The following is a 13,069-nucleotide window of genomic DNA, read 5'->3' as shown; positions in this document are numbered from 1 at the left end:
TTACCTATAACTGTTTCTATTAATGCAGATTGTCTGTCGTTCTCACTACTTTGAGGAAAGATTAATCATGGAGCAAGATTTGTTTTACCAACGTTTGTTAAATCAGTCATTCACATCAGTCATTCACGCTAGATTATGTTATTGATACAGTTTCCATGTGTTCACCGCAATATATTAAGTACAAGTAAAATAATCGGTTTGTTGATGGACATGCACTTGTTAATGCTAATGGTGAGGAATTACAGTTGCAACATCTCATAATGTACCTCAAACTGAGTAGTGTATCACTGAAAAACGTCTAGCTCGATTCGTCCTTCTGGTGGAGGTTCAGGTTGAATAATCAGTTCTTCCAGTGTTTCATCATCGGATTGATATGGTCAAATTGATGTCATTGTTCGTTATTGTCTTTAGTTTACAGTGTAGGAAGCCTCAGGACAGCTGACTTTTTGGCAATGGGTGTTTTTGTTTCTGACGTGCTCTGTAATACAACATTAGGAAACTTTAAAATAGCATAATAGGGGCACTTTAAATACCTTTCTTGAATCGTAAAGCTCACTGAATAAAATTTTTTTTTACATTTTTTTTTTAAAGTCAAGTCACCTATTTATATAGCGCTTTTTAAATACTGATTTTTTTGAAGCAGCTTTATAGTGATAACAGGAAAATAATGCAACAAAGTTTGTTTCTGCTGTACAGCAGATGTAACCGGCTCAGGCATTTTCCAGCTAATCAAGTCCTTCAGGCTGATTTGAAAACCTAAAACTAAACTCCTAGTACTCAACCCTTCCTCCACTTTAGCCTTTGTTTTCTCTAGAAGTTTTGGTAGCACATTTTGAGAGAAATGCGCCCGGCTTGGTAATGCATAACGGGGCTCGAGCACACTAAGTCAATACTTGAACCCCTCGTTTTCAACAACCGAAAAGGGGTGCATATGCTGATTTGGTGGTGATGCATTCATGTAACGTAAGGGTGGCGATGCCAATTAAGCACCTAAAAGCTGTCACAAAGAACCGGCAAAAGTAATGATTATGAATGTCAAATATAGCAAGGAGACATTTTAATTGTTTATTAATAAACAAGTGTTTTCTGAGTCAGTGTCGGCTGCAAAGATGAAGTTGACGATGCTGACTCGCGATCTTCGCAGTAGTAAACGCGCCAGAGAGAAATGCACATTTCATATGGATTACATAAGCAGAGAGCAGTCTGTTTTCTTTCGTTTTGAATTTTTCTGTTTAAAAGTAGACACTTCAAGCTTTCTATAGATATATTTCTCAGGTCTGTGAGCAGGGACGTGTCTAGAGGGAGGCTGGGGGAGGCAGTGCCTCCCCTAGGATAAGCTCTGCCTCCCCTGAGAAATGATCTGTCCATCTGATGATAAATTAGAAAAGAAAAATGTTCGCAATTTTTTTCGCTAATTCTGACCTAAGATGGTGTCTTGTGTTCTCCTTCAGATCAAGGTTCATAAGGGACCGTTCGGTATTTATGGAATGGACCACCAGAGGAAAATAGGGGAGGGTCATGTCTTTTTATTCTTTGTTGAGGGGAATAAACTTTTTTTAGTCTAGGGGGCGGGTCACCCAACTTTTGTATTCATGAAAACAGCAAAAATTCGAAGTGGCTTGTTTTGTGCATATTTTTCCATCGCTAGAAGATGGGTCTGACCCAACAAAAACCCAGTTTGGTGCTGTTTGACAGTGCGTGCGCGCTTCGGGCAGGAGCAGCACACGCTATAGTGCTTTCACTTTCTGCGTTTGCAGTGTGTAACTGATCCACGGCGGTACCACAAACACATACTCACTATTTTTTATCTCAAATTCAGAAGTTATCAGCAACTTTTATTAAAAAAAAAGTTTTGTCAGCATTGTGATTTCTCTTTGTACACACATACACTCTTTAATAGACGTATTCCTTTTTTAACACATTTTAAACAACGTATTATTCAAAGCATTACTTGTATATAGATGTATATATTGAGTTGCTCTAGCAAGTGGTAAAATATTTAACCATTTACTTATAATAATAAAATCGCAAACATTTTAAATTAAAACTTAAAATTGACAAAAACCGCAGACTCTCATGCCTATTCTTTTGCATTTAAATTTTAATAAAACAAATCTTGCATGTCAAAAATAACTTTTTTTCCACCTCCACGAATGAGACGACTGCTGTTCATTATGTCGCCTTGTTGAGGTAAATTGTAGTTTTCCTTGCTTTACCCCAGTCTTAAAGTTAAAAGATGACTGTGGAAAATAGTAGTATTTAATTAAATACAATTATCTAAGTCTATTTTGACTATAGATCTCAAAACTCCTCCGGTAGCCCTTAAATAAAAAACAAACGGTCCCTAACCAGAACGTTAATAAAAAAGAATTGCCTATTGCTTTTCTTATGAATCTTATGAGGCTACAAGTAGCTCCTAACTGGCAAATTTAAGAGAAACTCCTAAAAATAATGGGCGTGTCACTCATAACTTTAGACTCCTAATGTGTTTTACTAAGAGTAATTCACAAAGCATTTTAGCCCTAAAAGTTGCACCTACGTCTGCGACAGCTTAGAAGAAGAAACAAATTAATTTACCTCTTGTCTATACAAACGTGACTTCAGATTCGTTTAAAAAACTCTCTCGTCCTTCTCGGTAGCCTAGGCTACTCGTGTAGTTTGTCTTTTCACAAGCAAACACCTGTCACTCATCATCAGGCATTCACCGTGATCTGATATGAATCTGTCAATAATAATAATAATAATAACAATATCATCATCATCATCATCATCATATTATTATTATTATTATTAATGTTGACCTGGTTTAACTTTTATGTGATAGCCCTATAGTCTAATAGGGGTCCTGTGCCTATCTCTGGGTTCCTGGCTTAGAAAAAGATCTGCACTAAAATAGATTGTTTTACTATAACTTAGTTTTGCGCCGATTTGTCAATTGTTTGTTGCCCCTCCAAACAAGCCAAACGCCCCCCCAAACATGGCATCCTGGTAACCCCATTGCCTGTGAGGCAAGTAGGCTACCTTATACTAGGGCTGGGCGATATGGCCTAAAAATAAAATCTCCGATTTTATTTTTTTAAATTCGATTTCCGATTTTTTTCCGATTTTCCCCCTACTTATTAAGGAAAGCAATAAGTACAAACGGCAGACAACTTAAAGCAAATTTTAGCTGTATTTAAATTTAAAGCAATACAGTTAGCTGTTTTTTAGCTAAGGTTTGTTGGTCACTGCGGTTTTGTTCGTCTCGGAGAGACTGGCATTTTTCATATTCGGCTGGATGCAGGGCTCGAAATTGACTTTTTTACTTGGTAGCACTGGTGCTCCCAACTTCAAAAGTTAGGAGCACCCACCAAAAATTAAGGAGCACCACAACTACAAATTATATATGAACCGATTTCATTTCACTGGGGCTTTACAGACACATCCTGTGGCCAAGATTTGAAATTTAGTCCTCTGGCTCTATATCATCTCAACCCGATGATAATGGCACATGATTTGTCATTTGCATACGTCATGTTAATCGCAATTCCGTTCTTTTTCCATGAGCTGCAACATAAGGTTTAAATTTAGTGAAGGCAAGCTTTTCTTTGGCGATGGTTTATGCGGTGTTATATTTGACATATAATTAGCTCTGCCAGTAGAGCGAAACGACCAGCAGTATCCTTAAAAGCCTTAATAATCAAACCTGATGAACCTGATTTGTTTGCCACACACCTGTCCCTGCATTTTTTGCTTGGCACTTTATTGCTATTAATATGCTGTATTAATCTTTGTTAATCTTAGTTAATAAAATACAGCTGTTTATTATTCGTTCATGTTACTTCACAGTGCATTAACTATGTTAACAAATAAAAGAAAGAAAAAACACTTCAATAGCCTAATGTAGGCTATTAGTAGCCTAGCCTTTAATGTTGAAATTAACATTAACAATGGTTAACAAATTAACAAAGTACAGTTTATTAATAGTACATGTTAACTAATGTAGTTAACTAGAATTTAATAAATGGAATATTATTGTAAAGTGTTACCGATTTGTTATACACCGATTCAGACGTCTCGTGAGTTCAGTGTTGGACAGATCAGTTGTTTTAACCATTCATTCAAGTGAATCGGTTCAAATGAGTCATTAGTTCGCGAATCGGACATGTCGGTTGCCAACCGCCAATAAACACCAAATAAAAAGAAGAATCGGACGTGTCATGTGGACGTGTAGGGTAGCCTAAGGCACGCGTTGTGTGATCCCGGCAGTTGAATTTTTAGCACAATTCACACTCCTCTGTAATTCAGGAGAAAAAAAATCTCCGAATGCTTCACGTGAAACTTCGGTCTTCCGCCCTTTTTCTATCGTGATTAATATGCGCGAGGGAGGGAGAGAGAGCAAGATAGCGCTCGTATTGTTTGAAGACGTGAGAGTGCGCGCGCGCGACCGGGGCTCTCTCTCGTACTTATATATCAGCGCACATAAGGTACACACTGTGAAGTAATTTGCAAACGTTTTGTTTTAGAGAAATTAAAACAGGTCGCACCACAACCATTATTTGCACTCGCACAAATGCTCCCAAATATATTTTTAGGTCGCACAGATTAAATTTCAGGAGCATATGCGACCAAAATGATCATTACACAAAAACTCGATTTACTTTTTTTTTTTATCGCCCGCAACAAAAAATTCGAATTAATTAATTCAATCGATTTTTCGCCCAGGCCTACCTTATACGCTGAGTTTTGGTTCATTTATGAGACGAGCTCCAGTTGATGCGCCAGCGCCTCCGTGTCGTGATTATCTATTGTCTGCTATATTTACTACTTATTTATTAAATCCAGGAAATTGGTTGATGAAACATTGATTAAAATTAAGATACAATTAAAACAAAACGAAATTCACTTTAAAGAAAGGCTTTGTGCTTCCTGTTTGAGGTCTCTGTGAAAGTTTTGAAGCAGTCTTTTAGTGCCGCTTTCAGAGCGGTCATGTCCTTAACATTGTTTTTTCCTCATAAATGCGAACACGAAAAATAAAATAAAATAAATATTTTATGTTCTGTGGAGAGCCAACCCTTCATCCGGTGGGTAGTATTACTTTTGGTTTGTGCAGTGTAATTCATAGAATTACTAAAGAATTTTTTGCCACCTAAAAGTTAAAGATTTTTTGTCACGTCCGTAACGCTTGTGTATTTCCCTCATATTAAATATAAAACGCATGTGTAGACTGATATTTTTCTAATAAATATCTAATCTGGACTCCTTTATTAAGGGAGTATGGATATATAAACAGACGTTTCAATATATTGGTATTAAATGTATTTTCTGAGAATTTATATTTCAAGTTTTGACTGCAAATGTCACGTCCATAACGCTGGAATTGCCCAATTTTAAAGAATTTATCCTCAACTAGTTTGGTGGTGTAGGTCTATGTATTTTATAATGTTAACTTCAAATATTACTAATAGTAATGTAAAGATGTGGTAGCATTGGATCTGGACGGGAAGGATAACTCTGGGAGTTGGAAGGGGTGTGTCGCGATTCTGCCTTCTCACACCGCGACACAGGTTCGTGGATCTGAGTGTCACGATTTTGGTTTCATATATAGCATATCGTTACAGCCCTAGACTGAACTGATATTCAGTACAAGATAGAAAGCCCAAATTACCCCCTTTGACTTTGCTTGTAAAGTTTTTTTTTTTTAAAGTCTTCTGCACTATGACAAGAAGAAATACATAAAGCGTGCATCTTTTGGGTCAAAGTGATGAAAACGGATTCTCAAGGATTTTTTTTGTTACTGTTTGGCCTTTAGACTAATTTAAATTAACCTGACTTACCATTTCATTCATGTGCATTTTCTTTCTCTCTCTTTGTGTGTGTAGGAAGGAGCATCTGCTAGAAAGGCCCAAACACCAGCCATGCAGCCTGTTCCCAGACCAGGTATGGAAGAACTCCTTTAAGATTTAAGGAATAGTTTGTGTAATTTGATGGCTATAATATTGCATATATAGCATATTATTTGAGGTGGTTATTTTAACTTGTCTGTTACTTTTTAAAACCCAAACCCAACTCGACCTCAAGCCATCCTATGTGTATATGACTTTCTTCTTTCAACCGAACACAATTTGAGTTGTATTAAATAATATCCTGGCTCTTCCCAGCTTTGTAATGCCATTGAAGAGTGCTCGAATTTTTGAAGATCCAAAAAGCACATCCATCTATCATAAAAATAATCCATATGACTCCAGTGAGTGATTTAATAAATGCATTGTGAGGGGAAGTTATGGGTTTTTGTTAGAAAAATATCTATTTAAATTTGTATAAACCATTATAAAGATTCCGGAAACAGAATTTTCATTTTTGAGTGAACAATTCCTTTAAAACAACAGAACATCCATCTAATCACCCAACTAAAGTACTAATTCGCTGAAAGATGCCAGAAATGATTTACTCCATAATCTGATATGTGAGGAGTGTTCTGTTGCACAAGGATAAAGATTAAAGGATCGATTCGCTCTTTAGAACTTGAGATGGGAACACACAGCACACAATTTCACAATTTTCACACACATCATTTTAGATGCACAATTGAAATGTTGAACCTGTTACTGTTTATCTCATGTTACAAATGTGCGTAGTTGTAGCATGTGCATGAATGATTCCACAGTTTCTGGCTAGAATAAAAAATTGTCCATGTGTTTTTTTTCTTTTCTTTACTTTAGTCTCTCAAGCAAGACCCCCTCCCAATCAAAAGAAAGGTACGTCTTTAACAATGTGGATGAGGAAAGGAAATATGCTATTTTGAACAAAGCATGCTTTTATAATTTATTCTTTATCAAATTATGGGGTTTTACACCTTTATGTAGTCAAAAAAAAAAAAAATTTAAGACATGGTGACAGTTCTCAAGATTAAAAATATTTATTTCAGACATGGAAAGCTTATGAAAATTATACGTCTTTCTAACTTTGCTATAAAATATTTTATTGATTTCTCATAGGATCTTTGCAGAGAGCTAGTTTGTTTTACAAAAAATTCAGTTAGTGGATTTGTTTGTTTTTTCCAGGTTCTAGAACTCCCATTATCATCATCCCTGCTGCTACAACATCTTTAATCACAATGCTCAACGCCAAGGATCTCTTGCAGGACCTCAAGTAAGTGCTGATTAGATGCTTGATTCATAGGAAAGTTAGGTTGACATTAAAAAGCTAAATTAAGGCTGTTAAATTAAAGGTAGGGTTGGCAATTTTCAGAGTGGCTAACAGTGGCAAGCTAGCTTTGAAAGCATGAGATCCCACCCTCCCTTCAAAGTGTCTCCAAAGCCATGCCTCCTTCAAAACATGAACAGTAGAGTAAGCAAAGCGTCACAATTGTTAAATTACCACGTCTCAAAGCACATAACATTACAATAATAGTGAACATAAACAACTTACAGAGCTTACTCTTGTACCACCTGTCTGCTGCAGATTCATTTCAGCATTGATCATGTTGATCTAAAAAAATGCATAAATCTGAGTGAGGACATGAACAGCTACGGGTAGAATGTCACAGGTTGCCATCTCGTAATTACGGTTACCTTTTTATTTACGGTTATAAGCATTCAAATTCAGTGCAGAATTCTGTTGTAAACCATAGACCTCAGGTATATATCAATATAAGCCGAACTTCAAAGAACTAGCAGACTATAGCCAACTGCAAACTGTGGGTAAGGAATTAACTCTATATCAGCAGGTATCAATAGAGTCATTCAAAAGCTTGTCAAAATGTTCTGACTTCGGTACCAATACCAGTATTTCTCTCTAGCTTTTTGAGTGCTGTTGAATGGATTCTTAAACACCTTTGATTGGTCATTGTTTTGACGCGCTCAACATATTTGTCTGTGATTGGCTACAATGATCAACAATGACCTCTTTCTTCATTTTAAGCGGCTCATGTTATGAAAATATTCATGTTTTGGAATGCTTGGGTAGGATAGCATGACATTAGCTAGATCAGCCTTCTGTCTGTGCCGTCTTGAGTCTTGACTGACTTGCTCTTTTATCACTTTCATCACTTTCACTTCAATTCTCATGCACTAAGAACTCGTTTGCTGAACTGAACATCAAATCAGTTCCTACTCTCACCGACGGCCCCGACGCCGATTCAACTGGATCGGGCAAACTGCCGTCGATGTGAGCCCGATAAGAGCCGTCGGCTTGGTGTGTCCCGGCCTTAACCGGAACCATGCTATTGTGACAAAGTTGAATGTTTTTACATTAATGTAATTTGTTACTATTGTTGATAAAAGTTAATTTTATCTGAATTTTAACTTAAGCTCAGTGCTTTACCAATAAATAAACATGCAATATTATTAGGTATTGCACTTAAAAATGCAAAACAATAGTTATTTTATGATTAAAATAGTTTTATGATTTAAAATTCCTCCGACCATCTGTAGAACTAAGTGGCACTGATGCTACTGGTCTCTAATGGTAGTCTTGAACCCTAATGCAATTGTGATCTAGACAATGTCCGCACTGTTCGTTCAGTTGACATTTGTTCAGATACTACAGTTGCAAATGTAAATTGGTCAAATGCATTTTATATCACTGTTGGAATTGTTTTACTCGACAGATTTCTCACATCCGAGGATAAGAAGAAGCAGGGCATCCAGAGGGACAACGAGGTTCTTCTGCAGAGACGTAAAGATCAGGTTCAGCCAGGCGGTGCCACGCTCAGTGTCACTGTACCCCTACAGAGTGATCGACCAGCCGCTCAAACTGGCCCCACAGGACTGGTGAGCCTGTCTTTCGCAATATCTAGAAGCAGAGCTTATAATTTTAGGAGCTCTGTTACAACAACAGGATTTACCTATAGGTTAATTTTTGGCCATTGTTGATAATAGAGGCGTTCCTACAAGTGTTGGGTGCAACTAATTACTTTCTCAAAAAAGTAAAGCGAGGGATTACTCTTCATTTTTCTGTAATTTAATTAGTTACTTCTGATGTAATTGAGCTAAATACGTTTTAGAGTAACTCACCCAACTCTGGTTTCTACACGAGTACTGATGCACCACCTTTTTTTTTTTTTTTTTGCTGAAACACAGAAATAAAGTTAATTTAGCCAAAAAAAGAGTTTTTTTTATAATATAATAATCAAATTTAATACTCAATGTACACTCAGATAAAAATGGAGTTGTATACAAACTATATATATACACATACACACATACATACACACACACACACACATACATACACACACACACACACACACACACACACACACACACACACACACACACACACACACACACACACACACACACACACGCACACACACACATAATTGTTTCTACTCTAATTTGTTATTTAAATCTAAACATTTAAACTATAACTTGTTATAGAGAGGCTCTAATAACTTGTTTTTATGACAGATTTATTCAAACAAATTAAATCATATGTCACTAACAGGTTAAATAAAAAATGACTGTGATAGTTCATATATTTAGCAAAACGACATTTATTGTTTGAATTTCATGATAAAATAGATTAATATCACAATTCCTATTCATATATAAAGTATCAAAATATAGAGCTTATTGCGATTTATTGGATGGAAGGCACACTAAAAATTTTGTTAATGCATCAACTGAAAGATTGATCTTGGGATTTATGAATTGATTTGAGAGACGTTGTTGTTTGTTCTCAGGGATCGTGTAGTGGCTGTCTTCGTCCAGGGTCCTGCCTGGCAGTTTAAGGGCTGGCCATGGCTGCTGCCTGATGGATCTCCTGTGGATATATTTGCCAAAAGTGAGATTGGTCTGGGGAAACGCAACACATTATTTACAATGAGGGTTACTTGAATTTCACACACATGGACGCAAGGATTGGAAAGTCTGTGAAAACAAACATAGGTCTTTGAAAGTGCTTGAATTAAACAAGAGCTAAATTTGGTTAGAGTAGCATGGTGCTATTACAAAAATTGGCCTTTATGCGCAGCCAAAGCCAGAACGATGGGGAGATAATGTAAACTGATTATTTCCTACTGACATACTACAGCAAAAGATATAAATAACTGAAAGTACTGATGTGCATAAGACTTTTGCACAGTACTGTAGATAATTTTGTAGATATAATCTCTCTTTCTCCAACCTTTGTCTATTGTGCTTTATATATAAATGGTGCTTTAGAAAGTCCTTGAAACTAGTGTTCATGACAGAGCAAACCCTGTACAATACACCACATTGGTTATGTACCTAGAAAGAGTGTTTTATGTCAAGCTATTGTTTTAGTCCGAGCCTTTCACCTGAAGTACGATGAGGCACGAACAGACCCGAACGTACAGAAGTGGGACGTGACCGTGCTGGAGCTGAGCCACCACAAACGACACTTGGACCGGCCCGTCTTCCTCCGCTTTTGGGAAACACTGGACAGGTCAGGATTGTAACTCCTTTCACCTACATTTAAAGGGATAGTTCACCCAAAAATGAAAATGCTGTCCTCATTTACTCATCCTCATGTTGTTCCAAACCTGTATGATTTCCTTTCTTCTGCTGAACACAAAAGAAGATATTTTAAAGAAAGTTGGTAATTAAACAGTTGCTGGTCCCCATTGACTTCCATAGTTTTTTTTTTTTCCTACTATGGAAGTCAATGGGGTCCATCAGTCGTTTGGTTACCGACTTTCTTCAAAATATCTTCTTTTGTGTTCAGCAGAAGAAAGAAAGTCATACATGTTTGGAACAACATGAGGGTGAGTAAATGAGGACAGCATTTTCATTTTTGGGTGAACTATCCCTTTAACATAGCACACACTGGAGAGGAATGGCTTCTGACAGTGTACTGTTGTCACATGCACTACCAACATGTGTCAGTGTTTTTGTTACATACGCTCATGGTCAAAAAAATGGGCCAAGACAAAAATGGTCAAATATTTAGTGGTCTTTTAATGGTCTTGACCATTTTAATCACAAAACTCTGGTTGGGAAATTGGCAAAAATTGCAAAAATACTGAAGATAAATCAGCTGAGCATGAAATAGCCTTCCCCTTTGTTTTGTTTAAATGTTTAAGATGTGTGGGTAAACTTTCAGAATGAAGAATGAGTTGTTCCACTCAATGTTGATGGCTTCAAAACCAGTTCATGAGTATTTGAAAAAATGTCTCCCAGTTTGTTTGTTTAATGTCAGACCAAATGTTCACTATAGGGTTTAAATCTGGACTCTGACCAGGCCAAAACATGAGCTTGATGGACTTGTGCTCAAGCTGCCACTTGGTTGTCTTTGCAATTTGGGCAGGAGCATTGACTTGTTGAGAAATATCATCTGATCATTCCTCTTTAGAAAATAGAAAATGTGGGAAGCAAGCCATTCTGCAATATTCTCCTGTACTCCAAAGCATTAAATGACTTTTCACAGTGAAGCAGCTCCTCACACAATGACACAGTCTCTTTCTTCATGCTTCACTGTGGTAGAGATGCATTTATTATTATATTTCTCAGCAGATTTTCCAAGATGCAGCTTTGGAGCATCAACATGTTTCATTGTGATTCTAAGAATATGGGAAGTTGTGTGTTGGAGTAGGGATGCACCGATATGAAAATTGACCGATACCGATCATTTTTTATATTTGAAAGCCGATAACCGAATTATTGGCCGATAAATCTAAATTCTAATTTTTACATAATTTTTGAGAGCCTGATTGCAAAAACAAAAGTCTCACCATTAAAGGCAATGTGCCAAGCACACAATTATAATGTTCTCATTATTTAGCCATATGACAGACTTGAAGCACTTGTTGTACTTAACTGTATTTTCCTTTTTCGAACGGTGTGCATCTAAAGTTTTGGAAATGTTGTTTTGAATTGATTGCACCAGTGTGTAAGACTATGTTGTAGTGTGTGTGATTTTGAGGGCTTGTGTGTCCTGTCTGAGGGCAAAGTCTGTTTTTTCAGCAAGAGTGAATGGTTTTGAGTGTAGAGCTTCATTTTGACCTGAAAATAGGATGTTTGGGGAATTGGGTGAGACTTTATGGATTTTTGTTTACAGCTTTGAGAATACGAGGCATAGTTTCAAGAAATGTGTTTAAGCAATCGAGAAAAACTGTAATTCTGACAAAACAATGAATTAATAAATCTTTTAAATCTTTCATAAAAAACACTTTTTTTTTTATGTATACCACTGTTCAGACGTTGAGGGTTGGTATGATTATTTTGCCAAGGCTGCTTTTATTTGATCAAAATACAGTAAAAACAATAGTATTATAAATCCTGTATTTCAATTTAAAATAACAGTTTTCAATATTAAAGGGTTTATGAGCTGTATTTTTCATTTTTTAATAATATTCTCTTAAGGTCCACTTTTATTTTCAGTCTCTGAAAAGCCTGCATCTTGGTGTAAAAAAAAAAAAAAAAAAAAAAATCGGCAGTAAAATCAAGCAAGCAATCAAGCAAGCAAGCAAACAGTCTTACTAATGTGATCTGACTGGAACTTCCATAACAGTAAAGAAGATCATCCATGGTTCTGTAATCTTATGAAGAATTTAAAGAATGTTTTTCTGCACTTGATGCCACAAAATGCCTTGTAATCAGAGGTGTCTCTATTGTTTTGTTGCTGGAGTTATTTTCTCTGGCGCCTGTTTCCCACAAGCATGTTCCTGTTTGCAGTGTGCTCGTGCTTTCACATATGCCGTGTTTGCATTGCGCAACTGATCCTCTACACACCTCAAACAACATTTATTCATTCTTCTTTTTTATTTCAGAATTTTTTATTGCAATTCTCTTTGTACACTCTGCAGTTATAGTCTTTCATAGACTTCACATTTAAAGGGTTAGTTCACCCAAAAATGAAAATTCTGTCAGTAATTACTCACCCTCATGTTGTCCCAACCCCGTAAGACCTTCGTTCATCTTCGGAACACAAATTAAGATATTTTTGATTAAATCTGAGAGCTGGATCATGACCAGCGTCGGCCAATAGTGAGCCTACGTGGTGACGTGCAACACAGATGCGCTACGCTTAAACACTACGTGAAAAGACTCGAGGCCCAGAGAGAAGGCAATGAAAAGTGGAATAAAGTCATTATTTTTGTTTGTTTTTGCGCACAAAAAGTATT

At 36.6% G+C, this 13,069-nt stretch overlaps 1 pseudogene across 1 annotated transcript in view; it reads left to right on the top strand.

The window, feature by feature from the left end:
* LOC307161808 (parafibromin-like) overlaps positions 1-13,069 on the top strand; it is a 32,351-nt pseudogene that overhangs the window by 16,885 nt on the left and 2,397 nt on the right. Inside the window, exons 5-10 of the transcript XR_013824067.1 lie at positions 5,862-5,919; positions 6,702-6,737; positions 7,044-7,131; positions 8,591-8,753; positions 9,668-9,768; positions 10,251-10,392. The product of XR_013824067.1 is annotated as a parafibromin-like (transcript). The remainder of the gene's footprint in view (positions 1-5,861; positions 5,920-6,701; positions 6,738-7,043; positions 7,132-8,590; positions 8,754-9,667; positions 9,769-10,250; positions 10,393-13,069) is intronic.

This window comes from Squalius cephalus (assembly GCF_949319135.1).
Source record: "Squalius cephalus genome assembly, chromosome: 7".
NCBI classification, from domain to species: Eukaryota; Metazoa; Chordata; class Actinopteri; order Cypriniformes; family Leuciscidae; genus Squalius; species Squalius cephalus.
Note: the sequence above shows the minus strand (reverse complement) of the source record. Positions and strands in the feature narration are given on the sequence as shown.